The sequence below is a fragment of the Sturnira hondurensis genome, unplaced genomic scaffold (genome assembly GCF_014824575.4).
Source record: "Sturnira hondurensis isolate 20B ecotype Veracruz unplaced genomic scaffold, ASM1482457v3 Scaffold0006413, whole genome shotgun sequence".
NCBI lineage: Eukaryota > Metazoa > Chordata > Mammalia > Chiroptera > Phyllostomidae > Sturnira > Sturnira hondurensis.
Window position 1 is genome coordinate 469725 of NW_028079044.1, and position 13915 is coordinate 483639.

General features: G+C 38.9%; 1 pseudogene; it reads right to left on the reverse strand.

Moving 5' to 3' along the window:
• Positions 1-6092: 6092 nt before the first annotated feature.
• LOC118988888 (60S ribosomal protein L18-like) lies at positions 6093-6599 on the reverse strand (annotated as a pseudogene).
• Positions 6600-13915: the final 7316 nt, after the last annotated feature.

Sequence of the window (13915 nt, forward strand, 5' to 3'; positions counted from 1 at the left end):
AAGGAGGTGTGTTTCAGTGTAGTTTTGGTAACTTCACAGAGTTCTCCCTTTTGTTTCCACGAAGTGTTAACAAATTAAAGGCTTGCTTTCTGAGACTTCCTGGCTGTGGATCTTTTCTTTCCTTTGTTTCTATTATCTTTATTGTGATCAATTTTGAATTCACTCTTAGATTCTAGAAGGAAGCCCTGGCTGGTCAGTTTCATGGCTTCATGGACCAAACTGCTTCAGTTTTTTCTTTCCTCTGTGTAGGCCTCTTGTATTCATCTACTATTGGAGTGGGGGAAACAGCTCCCAATTTCTGCCACTATTCCCAAATCTGTCCTTAGCACTTCCCAATAAATATCTGCAGGTTGTCTGTTCTACTCTGTTATCAGTTTCATCAGAAAATCTATTGCTTTCCTCTGCTTTCTCACACACAAATGGTAGGTCTTGTAGATTTTGGTGGCACGTTCTCATCCACTTGCATTTTGGGTTTTCTGGGCATATACTGTCACTTAATTTTGTTGTAAGTGTTTTAGGGCCCTGGCTGATGTGGCTCAGTGCATTGAGTGCCAGCCTGTGAACTGAAAAGTCACTGGTTCAATTCTCCATCAGGGCACATGCCTGGGTTGTGGGCCAGGGTCCCAGCTGGGAATGTGCAAGAGGCAACCAGTAGATACATCTCACACATCAATGTTTCTCTCCCTCTCTTCCCCCCCTTCTCCTCTCTCTAAAAATAACTAAATAAAACCTTTTTAAAAAGTGTTTTGAAATTTGCTATCTAGTGGCTCTACTTGTTGCTATGTGGGGATTTGGAGAGAGTAAAAAACTATGTGGTGCTTCCATCATTGCAAAATCTTCTAAATCTCAAAATATTTTTTAAATGTACAACAGTATTGTCCAGCATACAGGCCATAAGAAGATAGTCTCTTGACACAGTAGCTTGTATCATAGATCTTAGAATTAGAGCCTCAATAAATCAGCTGGTCTAGTTCCCTGTGGTTCAGGCAAGAAATATATCATCCTAAACTCAGAACAGGTGGCAGGAGCACTCCAAAGTTAAGTAGGAGTGGAACCTATTTAGTAGTTTTAAATTTTGGCATTTTCTTACAGTGTTCATTCAATTAAATATCCAAACATATAAATATATACCACAAAATATTATTTATATTAAAATATACAAACATGCAAACAGCAGGTTTATCTTACATTTGGGTACGGATGAGTGTTAAAATGTCTGTATTAGTTATAGTTCTGAATTGGAAATATTAATTTAAAATAGCTACTTTTTAAAGCAAATCTGAAACTCAGCTAAAAGCAGCATCCAAATCAATCAGTTTGTAAATAGCTTTTTGAGTGAGCCAGAACATTTTAATTCAAATTCCTGTGAATTAACTAGGGAATAAAATCTCTGGTGATGATAAAATGTTGAACTAACAAGCGATGGAAGGTTTGCTTTTTTTTAAATAAAAGAAAAGAAAGGAAGGAAGGAAGAAAGCTCTCCATAACAACAAAAAGAAATAACTACAAGATTAAAGTAACCTAAAAGCAAACAGAACATATCATTAATAGAGTCCTTCATTATCTAGTGCAGCCTGTAACGGAGAAAACAGCAAGTGTAATTCTGTTATCTTACCACAGGCAGTACGCATACCCTGTAAAATCCATCTCTTCATTTTCTGGTTGAAAAGATCATTATAGAAAAGGACTGCCAGGGAGTAGAGGTCATGCTGATTTATTGGCAATTAAACCTGCAGGATTTCTGCACTCCCTTCAAAACAAAGTATCTAAAGCTATTCAGCCAGGATGATTACATAGTGGGCTATCAACTAAAACCCAGGAGTCTTTTTATTAGTGCACAACAGATACAACTGACTTGGCTGTATTTAGATTACTGCTATTTTTTTTTAGAAGATTCTTATTGTATCTTCCTCAAATCCCCTAGGCCCAAAGAATTACCTTGTTAGTCAGTTTAATAAACCAGAATCTTACCAAGTGGTAAATAATTCTCCTTGGACGTCTAAGAACTTTGGTGCAAATATAAACTCATTTAAAGCAAGTAAATGTATTACTGACTCTAAATAATCTGTCTATGGTGCCTCAGCCCTAGCTTTCTTAAATGTTTTGAGATGATGGTTTAGGGGTTTGATACTTGTTATGGATTAAATGTTAATGACTCCCCCAAACTCATATTGATATCCTAAACCCTAATATGATAGCATTGAAGGTGAAGCCTTTGGGAGGTCGTTAGGTCATGAAGGTGGAGCCCTCATAAATGGAATTAATGCACAAATAAAAGGGACCCCAGAGAGCTTTCTCCCCCATTTTTGCCATATAAAGACACAAGGAAAACTCAGCAGTTTGCAGCACAGAAGTGGGCTCTCACTGGAACCCCACTATGCTAGTACCCTGATCTCAGAATTCCAGACTCCAGAACTGTGAGAAATAAATTCCTATTGTTAAAAAACCACCCAGCCTATGATACTCTGTTATAACAGTCCAGAGTAAGATAATGCCAGTGCAAATTAGCTAGTTTTTAGCCATTCCATATCTAGACACAACTCAGGTTACTTATGTTAGTTGTTCAGACCATGAATGCCATTTATATATAGATTTTTCCACTCATCCTATAGATGGTGACAGGCAGACTCAAGTGCTAGGGATGATGGACTCTCAGCAACACAGGAAGAAAGATAGAAATAGATTGGATGAGGGTGGAGAAAAATGATCACATAAACATTTTTGCCTCCACTTAACCTTACCTGCCAGAATGTATCTGATTATATTATACTTGAGTTGCTTTTTATTTCTTAGAAACAGGAATATGGCCACTGTACATTATATCATACAGGATTATCTGCCTCAGGCACTACCTCCACTAGCTTCCTAGCTTTCGCCTCCCTACTGTATATATTGCTAAAGTCTCATTTATTCGTTCAGCTATTGCAGTCATTTATTCAGTAAATATTTACTGAGACTTTAATATGTGCCAATTACTGTTCTAGCTCCTTGCAATATAGCATGTCTCTATAGTATACTCTGGGTTTGAATTTTTATTTATAAAAATTTAAATTAAAATGATATATTTATTTTGGAAAATATAGAAAAATAAAAGGAGAAATTTTAATCTATATGTAATCCCAACAAATACTGTTAACTCTTTACTGTGTATCTTTTCAGTCTTTTTTTCCCTCTTCTTATGTTTTTAAGTTGAAATACTACAGGCATGTGAAATAGCTGAGATTGATGAAATAAACACCCGCATGCCTATTACACAGTTTAAAAAATAAAATATTACACGAACTGTTGAAGGCACCTTCCCAGCTATATTCAACTTTGTCACTGTCAGGGTTACTATTACTGTACATTTTTATCACATAATAAATGATATGTAGTACAGTTTGAACTGTGTGGGTTCACTTATACACTCATTTTTTCTTTTTCTTTTTAAAAAATACATGTTATTGATTAAGCTATTACAGTTGTCCCATCCCCCCCCCCATTATTCCCCTCTGCTCTGCACAGTCCTTCCCACCAGAATTCCCCGCCTTTAGTTCATGTCCATGGGTCATATATATAAGTTCTTTGGCTTCTACATTTCTTATACTATTCTTAACCTCCCCTGTCTATTTTCTATCTACCATTTATGCTACTTATTCTCTGTACCTTTTCCCCCTCCCACTCCCCCACAGATACACCTCCATATCATCTGCATTTTTGTGATTCTGATCCTGTTCTAGTTGTTTGCTTAGTTCATTTTTGTTTTTGTTTTAGGTTTGGTTGTTAATAACTGTGAGTTTGTTGTCATTTTACTGCTCATATTTTTTATCTTTTTTCCTTAGATAAGTCCCTTTAACATTTCATATAATAAGAGCTTGGTGATGATGAATTCCTTTAACTTGACCTTATCTGGGGAGCACTTTATCTGCCCTTCCATTCTAAATGATAGCTTTGCTGGATAGAGCAATCTTGGGTGTAGGTCTTTGCCTTCCATGACTTGGAATACTTCTTTCCAGCCCCTTCTTGCCTGCAGGTTTCTTTTGAGAAATCAGCTGATAGCCTTATGGGAACTCCTTTGCAGATAACTGTCTCCTTTTCTCTTGCTGCTTTTAAGATTCTCTCATTATTTTTAATTTTGGCTAATGTAATTATGATGTGCCTTGGTGTGTTCCTCCTTGGGTCCAACTTTTTTGGGACTCTCTGAATTTCCTGGACTTCATCAAAGTCTATTTCCTTTGCCAGATTAAGGAAGTTCTCCTGCATTAATTTTTCAAATAAGTTTTCCATTTCTTGCTCTTCCTCTTTTCCTTCTGGCACTCCTATGATTCAGATGTTGGAATGTTTAAAATTGTTCCAGAGGTTTTGAAGCCTCTCCTCATTTTTTTGAATTTTTATTTCTTCATTCTGTTCTGGTTGAATGTTTCATTCTTCTTTCTGGTCCAAACTGTTGATTTGAGTCCCAGTTTCCTTCCCGTCACTGTTGGTTCCTTGTACATTTTCCTTTATTTCACTTAGCATAGCCTTCAGTTTTTCATCTAATTTGCAACCATATTCAACCAATTGTGTGAGCATCTGGATTAACAGGGTTTTGAACTGTGCATCTGATAGGTTGGCTATCTCTTCATTGCTTAGTTGTATTTTTTCTGGAGCTTTGATCTCTTCTTTCATTTGAGCTATTTTTTTGTTTTCTCACCCCAGTTACATAGTAAGGGGCGGAGCTTTAGGTGGTCACTAAGGCAAGGCAACCCACGTGGCTGGGTTGTGATGCTGTCTGTGGGGGAGGGGTCCAAGAGGGACAATACTGCTTGTTCAGTGGTCAGACAGTTTTCAATCACTTCCCCTGCTACCCACAATCAAATTGGGCCCTTCTGGTGCTGATTCCCCTGTGGGTGGATTTGTATACGTTCTAGGATCCTGTAGGTCTCTCCAGTAAACTGTCCTGTGAGGCTGGGAGTTTCTCCCATTGCAGCTGCCTCCACAGGTATTTTCAGTCAGAGGTTTGAGGCTTTATTTTCCCCTACTGGAATGCTGGGTTGTGCAATCTGTCTTACTCCCCAGTTGTTCCTCCCAGTTTATCCACATGTGAATGTGGGACTGCCCAATCAGCCAGCCACCGCCTTGCCTGTCCTGGCCCTCCAGCCACCACCTTGCCATGAGTCCATCTCTGCCCCTCCTACCAGTCTGGGTGAATGTTTCTTCTTTAATGTCTTGGTTGTCAAACTTTCATACAGTTCAATTTTCTGTCAGTTTTGGTTGTTTTTTGTTTTTAAATTTGTTTTTGTTCTTCTTTTGGTTGTGCAAGGAGGCACAGTGTGTCTACCTATGCCTCTGTCTTGGCTGGAAGTCCCCCTCATTTTTTCAATAAACATACAGTTGCCCCTCTGTATGCCCAGATTTTGCATTCACATATTCAACCAACCACAGATTAAAAACAGTATTTTCGATCTGCCATTGCGAATCCACAGATGCCGAGGGTCAACTGCATGCATCGTTTTACATCATTTCATATTAGGGACTTGGGCGTCCATGGATTTGGGTATTCTCAGAGTGTCTCAGAACTAACCACCCTCCCAACAGATACCGAGGGATGACTGTAACGTGGTATATTTTCACTTTACATGGGTGATATAAAGGAGTGCTTTGCATGCTTTAAAAACTTTCTATGAATATCATTTTGAATACATTCCTCTGCAATTTTATACCTCATCATTGTTTTTAAAATTTACTCATATTGATGTATATAGTTCCACTGCATTGATTTTAACTGTAGTGTCATTGATAGTCCCATGGATGAACATGCCACAATTTATCCATTTTCCTATGGGTTGACAAGCAAGCTGGTTCTAATATCCTGTTGTTAAAAACATGCAGTAACCATTCTGTATATGTTCCCTTAAGCACACGAGGACGAATTTCTCCTAGGAATAAAATCATTGAAATAAAGGGTGTAAATTACTCAGATATTATCAAATGGCCCTTCAAAGTGGTTGTGTTAACTTACACTCCTACCAGTAATATGTGTAATATACTCTTTTTTTTTTAGCATCCAAAATCTTTTTAATAACAAGAGGTTAGATTTTGTAGCCCCAGTTGGCCTATGAGCCTCTTGTGTGCTAGAACTTCTGGCCCATGGAGTATATGTAAGGTTTGGTGTAGCTGGGAAGGGTTCCTAGGGCCTTGCCAAAATACCTGTATACCTCTTGGCCCTTGCTACAACCAGAGAGCAGAATGGTGCCACAGCCCTTAAGGGTGTCCAGGGCCAGCAGGCTGAAGGTGAGGATCTTGCCTCCAACCTTAAGGATAAGGCTCCTGGTGCAGCTTCTCACACTAAGTGCACATGCCTTTGGTGTGGGCACCTCCTGGACATGCACATCATGGGCTATAGTCCCTACAACCACAGTGGTTTTGCCCTCTGGCCAGGAAGCTTCATCTTCCAGATCACTGGGCAAAAGACAGAGGTGGCTAATTGGTGCAACTCGGCACCACTGGTTGAAGATGGAGTTGGTTCATCTGGCCAGAAAGCTGTACAGCTTGACCAACAGCCTTAGGTAAGTGTCCTAGTCCTTGATCTCCTTACGCAGAACCTTTCAGTCTTTGTTGTGGTGGATGTTGACTCCCATGATGGGGCCTCCTACTCCACCTGGTCCAGAAAGTGTAATGTACTCTTTAAATGTAAATATATATATTCGTGTATGTATCAGATGTATATGGTGAGTATGCCACATGTATGTATCAGGGATCAAAAGACGCAAGCTGGGATATTCTCACCTGTCTCTCTTTGCCTCTCTTATTTGCCCCAACCTAATTCCTCTTACTTTCCTGTCCTTCTAGCTGCTCAAGTCCCTCAGAAGGCCTTTTTTATCACAAGGTTCTTCACAACTCTCCTGTCCCTGACTTCCCAAGGAAGCCCCTCACCACCAGGTTTTATTTAGTGTTTCAGGGGTCCATGCCCTGGTTTCACATCATGTGATGTGCTCCTCAGAGGCAGAAACCATCCTGAGGATTTATTCACATCTTTCAGAATCCAGGGCCACATTCATAATGAGTTCTTCATGAGATTGGTGAATTGTTGACAGAGTGAAGGCAGTTTCCTTTTCCTTCCATAGAGAGATCAGGTCATATTCCTGGAGTGATTTTGTAGAAACTAACCTCCCTTGCTTTGGTAACATCCAGTTAACATGCAGATCCACATACCCGTTGCTCCAATAATTGCATTCCCCTGTATATACTCCAGAGAAATGCCCTTACATACAGTTCCACTTTCCTCTTATATTCCTCTTCTTAGTAAATTTTTAATGACATTTCATAAACAAGCTAATCTTGAAGCAACCATAAGTGATGAAACTATTTTTTGCAAACCATGGCTACATATAGGTCTGCATATACAGGCTCACAGTTCATCTTTGTTCAACTTAGAAGAAATCTATACTGTAAGTTGCTGGTCTGCTCAGTTACCAAAGCACATTCTATTCTTAGTCCTGAGTCTGTGAGAAGTCTGGATTCTCCTGTTCTTTATTTCTACTTATCTTCTTGTCTTCTCCTCCCACATCCTGAGCAATACACCAAACTCTTTTTAACATATTTACTCCCAAACCTTATTCTGTTTTCCTCAACAGAATGTCAATATTCTAATCAGGTTTTATTGAAACCTCTTACATTTTGACAGCAATGTGGTGTTGTAAACAGAAAGTAGGCTTTAGAGCCCATGAAACTGGGTTTGAATTCCACTTTATTAGTTTACTGTTACTTTAGGCTATTTTATGCTAAGAGAATTAACCCAGGATAACATTGGTTAAGTGTATTTACCACAGTGTCTTGCATAGAGTAGGCGCTTGTTAACTATTAGTGTCATTCCGCTTTTATTCTCCTTCCTCCCTCTGAATCACTCTCAGGTACTTTTTCTTAAAAGAGATGCAAAAGCAAGTCACCTCTGTGACCAAAAAGACCTCCATCATAACCTGCACACACACAAAAAATCCTCTTGTTAGCATTCCGGAAATTTTACTTCTATCAAGTAATTATTTTAGACTACTAATTGACAGGTATTGCAGATCCCTTCTCCACTGCAAGAGAGTTTTGGGCACTTTGTCCCAGGACAGAGAAAAGACCATTTTACCAGTTGAGCTGAGGAAACTATTAAGTATTTGATGATTCCTAAAAAGAAAGAAATGTTCCTCTTTTGTTACCAAATAGCACGGGGGAACCTTGCTTGCCACCACCCACTTACAAGCAGTGGGAATTGCTTGCCACCACCCTCTAGGCAAAATTCCAGAGGCAAATGTTTGGTAATAAAGAAAAGGAATCTTTATTCAAAAGCTACACAATTTTGGAACAACAGCTTTCCACATGCATTAGTCACTTAAGCCTATCAATTATGGCTAAAAATCTTTAACTTCTGAGTTTCCCCATCATTCCCCTTTTTAGTTTTTAATTCTTATTTCTATAGGATTTGTTTACAAACTAAAGCAACATAAGATATGAAAGGTATACAATTTTGGAAAAAATGGCAGGCTTCTGCATCAGAGTTTGTCCCCTCTAGAATACTTAAGGAATAATAACCCTGACATCCTCTTGCCAGGTCTGCCCCATCCAGGCTGTGTGCCCGAGTTTCCTCTCCCATCCAAAATGCCATCTTTTGGGAAACACAGGCAGCTGCAACACAATCATCCATGCATCCTCAAGGAAGAGGGCCAGAAAGCCAGTCTCTGCCTTCCTTTTATTTTAACTCTTCTGGCCCATAATTCCATGCATTCTGAGGTGGTCAGCTTCTCAGCCACTCCCACACTAGACTATTTACCATGGCCTCAGGCAACCTTCTCCTATGGCCCATTCTTATTTCTCTCTAGTAATCTGATCATATCCCTCTATTGCTTTATCAAATATATATCATATTGGGGGAGGGAAAAAATGTCTTCGCCCATCAAGGTTATTTTGGCTGGTCTAATAATCAAACAGATGTGAGGCAGATTAGCAAGAAAGAATAATTAAATTTAATATATGTACGTATGGGAACCCCACCAATGTGAGAAAGTCAGAGACCCCACATGCATGAGAAATTTAAAGACAGAGAGGAAACGTGAGTATATATGACATTCTGAGCTAGAGATGAAGTAAATTGTCTTGGGAGCTGAAAAAGCTCACTGCAGAATGATAAGAAGAGACATTTAGTAAACAGAGGTTTTCCTTGCCCTATAGATAGGTCAAAATAGATCTCTAGTGATCTATTATTGGCAAAGCTCCTAGTTCAAGTTCTAGGCATTTAAAGGAGGAGGAGAAGTTTCTCTTGAGCCCTGAGCTAAATTTGTCTTTAGCTCAAAGTAGTCTATATACCACAGAGGCACATCTTGGTATGATTCCTTCTGAACCCCCACTGCACACGCACGTGCACACATACATACACACACACACACATTCACACACACACACACACAGTAAGTTGTCAATGTCCTGACTGGTGTGGCTCAGTTGGTTCAGAGTCAAAGGGCCAGCAACCCACAAAGTCAAAGGTCACCGGTTCAATTCCTACTCAGGGTACATGTCTGGGTTGCTGGCCCTGTCTCCAGTCAGGGTGCATTCCAGAAGCAACCAATCAATGTTTCTCTCACACATCATTGTTTCTCTCCCTCTCTGTGTCCTTCCCTCTCCCTCTCTCTAAGAATAAATAAGCAAAATCTTTAAAACAATTTACCATAGGATTATTGACATAAATAAGGACTAAGTTCCTATAACATATTTCTGGTAAAAAAAATCACCAATCTTCTAAATAAAAACCCGAAACATCCCAAATACTAAACATTGAAATAAATGTGAGTTATGTATATATGTAAGAAAGCTTAATAAAAACAAGTGAGATAATTATTTTCCAACTCATTTATTCAGTTCTTGGTACAAGGCCGGAAGCAGCCCTACATAGGACACTCTTCCATTGCAGGGTGCATTCACACCCTCCCACCCCAGGCTCACTCATACTGAGATGATTTGGACATATCAATTTCCTAATGTGTGCATCTTTGGGACGTGAGAGGAAACCAGAGTTCTGGGAGAAAAACCACACAAACATGGGGAGACTGTGCAAACTCCACACAGAGAGTTTGCACATCTGGGAATTGATGATTTTCCCTCATCAACATTATGACAAAATGATGTGGAATGGAAAGATATTATTCAAGGTCCTATTGTATATATTATATTTATGTTATTATTGAGTGAAATACCTATTCCCTTATACTGGTGCACCTGGTACATATTGTCTTAGTCTATTTGGGCTGGTATAATAACATCATAAATTGGGTAGCATAAACAACAGAAATTTATTTCTCACAGTCTGGAGGCTGGAAATTCCAAGATCATGGCACTGGCAGATTTGGTGTCTGGTGAGGACCCAGCTCTTATTTTATAAACAACCATCTCTTTGCTGTGTCCTCACACTGTGGCTGGGGGTGAAGGCAGCTCACTTGGATCTTTATAATCTCATCCATGAGGGCTCCACCCTCATCACTTAATCACCTCCCAGAGTTCCCACCTCCAAAATACCATCCCATTGGGGATTAGGTTTCAGCATATGAATTGGTAGGAGTGGGGGGCACAATTATTCAGTCTATAGCTCATACAGAAAGCAATGGCCTCATTATTCCAGATACCCCATCTCTCTATACAGCGTGTGCTTTTTGCTACAGGCCTTGTTATTACTTAAAATATTTAATTACATTTTTAATAATAAAACATCTCAATTATCAGGAAGACTGCCATCAACATGGTCCAGTTAATTTCCTTTCTATGTGTATCCACATCAAGGTAAACGCTTTGCACCATTACTGGCTAGAAAAGAGCTAATTCATTCTGAATTAGTAACCTGGAAAAACTATTGGAAAGCCCCAGCCACACTTTCCCTTATCCAGGTAGAGCCATCCTAAATTACTGCAGGATATAGGTAATTTGAGATTAAGAGAAAAAGGAATCATTCATTAGGAAGTGTGAGAAATGTTTTAGGGTTGATTTTGTTAAATGCAGTGTGAATTGGGCATTTGTGAGAGCTGTGCAAATAACAATATCTAAGGGGCTAAAACCAACATGGATTGTTTCAGAGCAATTAATTCACTTCCAAGCTTCTTGTATCAACATCACCTATTTTCCCTTGTGTAGACAGACAATTGTTTTAAAAATCCACTAAAAACCGTGATATTTCTCAAACAAGATTGCAGGGGTGAAAGAAAACCCCCTTAGTCAAATGCAAACTGTAGCCATATTAGTATGTTAATGACCCAAGTGATAAACTGTGGGTCAGATTTCCTCTTCAGTTTAAATAGTACTTGAAAAGGTTTGTTACTAAATGTTTGGGAGAAAAATTAAGATTTGATTATATATTAATATTATCTGTTCAGCAATATGCAAAATTAACAGATAGACCAAACAAAGGACATAGTTCTTCGTAATGACTTATAAGTTATTGAGAAACAGGGCTTAAAGGAAGATTTAATTACTCTAAATTTGGAGTGAAGCCTTTTCAAAATTTATTATTTTACAATTTAAAAAACTTAGGTCTGTTTTGTCTAGCTGAGGAAAATTTAAGGAGGAGCAAAGAGGAAAATAGTTGGGAAAAGAAGGTGAAGGAAGATATGTTCTAAAAAAAGAAATGTTTATTGATGTTAATGTCTCTTAAATACTTAAAAAAGAAATCACTCTTTATTAGATTACTCCCATCAGCTGATTTTACCCTTTCAAAAAGCACCTAAGCACTTCTATAGAATTTTTATTATTCACTGGTTTTCTTCATATGCTCTTTTAATTTTGTGTTTTAAAATCCAAAGCAGGTCTGATTTTATTTTGCAATATCTAGCTCAGCTACTTGCCTGTAGGTCAGATTTGGAAAAGCCAGTTGAAGACCTGAAAAGAGACATGTGGTGAAGAAAGCCCCCAAATGGGGTCCGACAGTAACCCTCACTCCTTTTTGGTGTGATCGTGTCCACTTCTATTCTCTCTGCCACTTCCACAAGCTATGTAACCAAGAGAAATTTGCTGAATCTCCTTGGACCTCAACCTTGACCATTGTAAAAGGGCAATAATAAAGCTTTAGGTGCAAGGCAGTGGTCTCAACCTTGGCTGCACAATGGAATTACCTAGAGAGCTTTAAAAATACTGATGATTAGGTTCCACGCCCACCAGAGCTTCTAAATTCATCAGTGTGGTTGTTACCAGGGTATAGGGAGATTTAAAGCATGCTGGGTGATTGTGATGCGCAGATGAGGTCAAGAACCAGTGCTTTAAGAGTCGTATAAGAATTAAATAAACAAAGAAAAACAGTACCTGACAGTACTAAGTAAAAAATAATTTGTTTCCTTTATTTCTCCAGTGGAGTTTTCTATTTGTATTGATGGTGTTTGATCCTGGCTGAAGCTAAGGGACAGAGAGAGAATTTTGTTTAAAGATTTATTCCTTAAAACTTTTTATTTTGAAATAATTTTAAATTTACAAAAGAATTGTGAGGAGAGGACAAAGAATTCACATACACCCTTCACCCAAATTCACCAATTATTTACAATTTACTACATTTGCTGTGTCACTTTTACATAGTCTTGAAACACATATAATTTTTTTCTGACCTAGTTGAGAGGTAGTTGCAGAAAATGTTCAAACTTATCCCTAAATATATATATATATATTTATTTTTTAAAAATATATTTTATTGATTATACCATTACAGTTGTTCTATTCCCCCCTTCATTCCCTTCCACCCGCACACTCCCTCCCCCACCATTCTCCCCCCCTTAGTTTATAACCACGTGTCTCAAGTTCTTTAGATTCTATAGTTCCCCCACTATTCTTGCCCTCCCCCTTATCTATTTTCTACCTACCGTTTATGCTATTTTCTGTACCTTCTCCCGCCTTCTCCTCCTCCCACTCCCCTGTTGCTAACCCTCCATGCGTTCTTTATTTCTATGGTTCCACTCCTGATCTAGCTGTCCTCTTGGTTTGCTTTTGTTTTAGGTGTGGTTGTTAATAACTGTGTGTTTGCTGTCCTTTCACTGTTCATATTTTTCATCTTCTTTTTCTTATATAAGTCCCTTTAGCATTTCATATAATAAGGGCTTGGTGATGATGAACTCCTTGAACTTGACCTTATCTGAGAAGCACTTTATCTGTCCTTCCATTCTAAATGAAAGTTTTGCTGGATAAAGCAATCTTGGCTGTAGGTCTTTGGATTTCATGACTTGGAATACTTCTTTCCAGCCCCTTCTTGCCTGTAAGGTCTCTTTTGAGAAATCCGCTGACAGTCTGATGGGTACTCCTTTGTAGGTGACTGTCCCCTTATCCCTTGCTGCTTCTAGGATTCTCTCCTTCATTTTAGTCTTGGCTAATGTAATTATGATGTGCCTTGGTGTGTTCCTTCTTGGGTCCAACTTCTTTGGGACTCTCTGAGCTTCCTGGATTTCCTGGAAGTCTATTTCTTTTGCCAGACTGGGGAAGTTCTGCTTTATTATTTGTTCAAATACGTTTTCCACTCGTGGCTGTTTCTTTCCCCCTTCTGGTACCCCTATAATTCGGATGTTGGAACGTTTAAAGATGTCCTGGAGGTTCCTAAGCCTCTCATTTTTTTGAATTCTCATTTCTTCATTCCTTTCTGGTCAGATGTTTCGTTCTTCCTTCTGGTCCATTCCATTGATTTGAGTCCCAGTTTCCTTTCCATCGCTATTGGTTTCCTGGACATCTCCCTTCATTTCAAGTAGTTTAGCCTTCATATGTTCCTCTAATTTATGACTATAATAAACCAGTTCTGTGAGCATCCTGATAAACAGTGTCTTGAACTGTGCTTCTGAGAGGCTGGCAATTTCTTGGTCACTGAGAGTTATCGGCTCTGGGACTCTGAGTTCTCCTTGCGCCATCTTTTGGGCTGTTCGTGCCTGTTCCGTAGCAGGATCGGAGCTCTAGGTGTTCACCA